We start from the raw sequence: 4950 nt of genomic DNA on the forward strand, positions 1-4950 counted from the left end.
GGAAGTAATTTCTTGGAGGATCTTAGACTTGTTCTTGAGAAAATGTTGGAGTTATGGTCAAGAGAAATGAAAGTGGGGGGTTTTTGGATGGGTTACTGTCGTATATAACAAGGAAGAGTGAAATGATGCTTACCTAGTTGTCTGTTGGATAAATGCTTGGAGGTTTGCTGGATATTAATTTGCTTTGGAAAGGAGGAAACAATTAAATCACAAGGTCAACACCTTATCACTTTGGGAAGGGGCCACATTGGTGTTTTCGGCCATACATGACAGAAATTACCTTATTCCCCTTGTGATTTCGGTCCTAACCTCCCCCACCAATGTGTTTTCGGTTCTAGTGACCTGGTTCTTGGAGATTTCGGTCCTACACTCATTCATACATTGCATTTTCGGCCTTAGTGGGCTTGGATCTTGGTGATTTCGGTCTTGGGGGTCACCCATCAAAGGGTTTTCGGTCCTAGGGTGTTCTAGGATGGTGATTTCGGCCTTGGCAAACCGAAATCACTAAGTGAGCGGGGTACTAGACCAAAAGTTATAAAGTAGTGTTTTAAATTCATGATTTTATGATCCAACCATTTGGCTTTTAGAGGTTAACTAGGTCATGGTTTTCAAAGTTTATGTATATACATATCTTTATATTTAATCCCACAAATGATGCCCCTTTGGGTTTCAAGATTTTATTGCAACAAGGTTACATTGTGGTTGTCCTTATAAATAGCTACAAGTTAAACCTTGCTTAATCAAAATTTTCCAGTTTTCATAATATATATATATATATATATATATATATATATATATATATATATATATATATATATATATATATATATATATATATATCAGAAACTTTGAGCTGCTCCAAAACACATAATTCTCCTAGCCTACATCCGACCCCAATCACCCTATAATATCATGAACCATGTAAACAAAAAAGTGAATAAAAAAAGAAAAGCCAATGGACAAATTAACATAAGTGGCCGATTGAAGCAAGAATCAATGAAAGTTTATGAATATAATAGACGTTAATAAGAGATTACATGAGGGGTAACAACATAACCAATACCCTCTATTGTCATCGATGTAGCAATACCAGACATAACAAAAACTAATTGTTAGGAAGTAATGCAGATAAAACATGAAACCAAAGCACACAAGACACTGCATTTACATGGTTCGATGAAGGCGACCTACATCCACAGGAAGGAGGAGAGTATTATCTTAACATAGTTCTCAAACAGAGGTTACAAGTACAATTAAACAGAGATTTGACATACTCAATAAGGATATAAAAGATGAAAAAAAAACGACTAGCAGATATCCATATTTATAAACTAGGGATCAAAACTAAAACCCTAATAGGCCAAGCCCATCAATCTGTAGGCCCATGAAAAATTTCAACCAATCACATTTCACAATGCAATAGCTTTTGGAACCGTCATCCTTGATATACTTTGCATGAGCATCAACATCACACATGGTGGAGCATCATGATCCATTGTGGCTCGTCATGATGCAAGAGTGGCATATCAAGATCATTATGGCTCCTCAACCATCATGGTGGCGCATCATGATATATTCCTTGAGCATCTTCAACTTCTGAGCCTCCTTAGACAATCATGAGTATTGTAGTGAACATCATAGCATAAACGACTCATCAAGGGATACCATGGATCGTCAGGGACACACGTGGCACACCCTTGTACCAATATATAACATCTTGATTGAGGATAGAACATCTTGTGCAAGGTATGGAGCATCCACCTTAACAAAATGGTGCACCCACTATAAAATGGCGCATCCTTGCTTCATGGCTCATCAATGATGCTCCATTCCCTTCCCAGGTGCTCCATTCCTTTCTCATATGCTCCACACCCTTCTCAGATGTTTATTCCTTTCTTAGGTGCTCCATTCCCCTTTTTAAATGATTTGTTCCTTTGTCACATGATGTTTTCATTTCACAAATGATCCGTTCATTTATTAGATGTTACATTGAACTCCAAGTGCTACATTGAGTTCCTAGTGATCCTTTAAACCCAAGTGCTCCAGATTCTCAACTTACATTTAACACTAATGAACCAGGGATAACGAAAATAAATGTGACAAGTGAGGTGACATATAGCATAATGCATCAAAGTTTGATATTCATAAGGATGAAGGAATACATGAAGTATTTAAGGAAGACAAACCTGAATAAGACATAAATGTTGACATTGAAACATGATTGAAGGCATGGAAATGTCTAAACTACTAAAAATCTAAGGATCCAAAAGATATAATGGTGTGAATAAATCTTGGGAACCAATCTTTAAAGAAGGAGCAACAAGAACACTAAATTGTGGAGGATGACATTGTAGAGCTTAGGGGAGTGGATGAAACTGACCAAATGGCTAATTTTGTTGAGGCTGTAACTGACTAGATATCATTGCATCTACTTTCCGATTCTATGTGACAATGGGCACATAGAATTCCAGTGGATTTTCTATTTACAAAATGCACACTCATAATAAAATGCAACTTTTGGCTGAGACTGATTTGAAAATTAAGGTCGTTGTGGAACAACATAAACAATAGGAGTAGAGGCTGATTTAGAGCCCCTATCAACATGATATTTGAGATGAGTTTTATCTGCAATTACCCCATGAACAATACCTTATATATTTTTTTGCCACAAAAAAAATTCTTCATCACGTAACTCCAATATGCATAATTTTTTCCATCAAGTTGAATACTAATAGACCGAAGAGAATCATATCTTGGAGGCATATTGAAAATAATAATTAAACAAACAATCTAATACTAACTGGAGATATAAAATGGAACCAAAAATAAACGAACTAACGATACAAGAAAGAACAATCAACCAATTAGCAAGAGAGAACAAGTCATATTAAACATAAGACAGAAAAGAATGAGAAAATCACACCAATTCGATCCGTGAAAAGTCTTCATGGAAGAGCGTCTTCCACAACCATCAAATAGAAAAGTAGGATTAAATAGAGCTCTGATATAATGTGAACTAATAAATAGTATAAATAAATATTGCTAGGATCTCATTATTTTAAAATGTAAAATACAAGGTAAAATACAACTGGAAAGTTATCTAAAAGAAACCTAGATAAATGGTTAAATAAAAGCTCAAAACAAAATATACCCAATAAGTATTTATTAAGCTAACACTTAATATTTGGAAAATAATAGGACAAGAGACGGTTAATATTTGATTTTGAAACTATCCAACGATTATTATTTTAGACCCCTTATATTTTCGCCATTTACAATATAATTAACATTGCTTTACGGTCTACACCCTTTGATTTTTCATGTTAGATGATTCCAACCCTAAACCCATATGAATTGATTTAAGGATCCATCCCACCTTTTCCAATCTACATGCCCCATAGGTACCACATCAATATTTCTCTCACCTCTCACTTTCAACCCCTAACTCACAATACATCAAAATGCATCCCTCATAACCCACACCCCTTGGTGCAAGTTTTACAAAACATGATACAAGTGGAGAGAAGAGAAAACATCGGCTTAAGTAATCCCAAAATTCCACCATTTGGCGGTTCCACACATGCGTGGAGTAATGTAGCTGACAGTACCGTCGTTAGCACGTAGGAAATTTGCTTCGATTCCGTCAACAATAATGACAAAACCCCATAGGAATTTGATTAAGTTAAACTCACTATTGCCATTTGTATGTCAAAGAAAGGTTAAATACATAAAGATTTTAGATCCTTAAAATATTCCTATCTTTAGGTTCCAAGACCTTTTCTACTTTATTCAACACATTCGTTATCCACCCAAATTCTCCGTAAAAACTACATTATTTCCACATAACTAAGAACTGTATGCAAGACTTTAAAATTTGACATATACTATACATCAAGACTATAAGATAATAATTTTATGGATTATAAAGAGGATTTAACTGATGGACTTTATAGGTTATAACACTATGCATGAGACGGAAAAATACTTAACTCTTAGGTTCACATGCAACCTATTTGGATCTATGTTTTCTCTGTTGATATCAATAAACTATGAACATTAAGAACCCTAGCAAACCCTACGTAATTTCGAAAATTAAAATAAAGTTAGGTTTTACATACCTTTTGATTATTATAGCAAATAATCAAACCAAATTCTTCTTGAAAAGTCTTGGAAAGCAATCACCAGAAATCTAATGCCTCCAATGGTTTGTACCCAAACCCTAGTAACAAGAAGACTTTAGGAGAGAGGAGAGGAGGGGGGGGGGGGATTTTCAGCTATCCTTATTGGATTAGGAGTGGACGAAAACTAGTAGTCATGGGGTCCTATTTATAGCTGAACTAAGGAACCCTGGAAATCCTAATTTGTATATAATACTATTATTTCAAATTAGGTAATTATCTAATTCCTTAATTATCTTTAAGGATTAATCTAGAACCTTTAAAAGGCTCTTAAAAATTGTCTATGACCCATGGAAGGTTCTAGAATCCCTCTTGTTCAACTATTGAACAGTTTCGGCTTAAGTCCCTACACTTTTAATTAATCCAATTAATCCCAAGATTAATTCTAATTAATTTCTGATTAATTAGTAATTAAATAATATTATTTCTATTAATATATTAATCTCATAATACATTTACAAATCATTTATTCTTATTTATTAATCATATAATAAACCAATAAATCAATCTCTCTTTCCAAAAGTGATTCCACATAATTACTAATTATGAGGTCAACTCAAAAAGGACTTTGCTTCCATTTTCAGCTTTATAACAATTTAGTTATGATCTTAGGCACCTTAATCCAACAGTCTCCCACTTGGATAAGTCTATAACTATAATTGCAACTACAACCAAACAACAAAGAATGCTTTTCAAAGCTACTGCTGAACTCTGATCTAATCAGACCTTGACCCTAAGATAAGTGATCAAATATTCCTTCGTTCTTCAAGAT

Source organism: Lactuca serriola, chromosome 7 (genome assembly GCF_051521515.1).
Source record: "Lactuca serriola cultivar US96UC23 chromosome 7, Lser_US96UC23_V15, whole genome shotgun sequence".
NCBI lineage: Eukaryota > Viridiplantae > Streptophyta > Magnoliopsida > Asterales > Asteraceae > Lactuca > Lactuca serriola.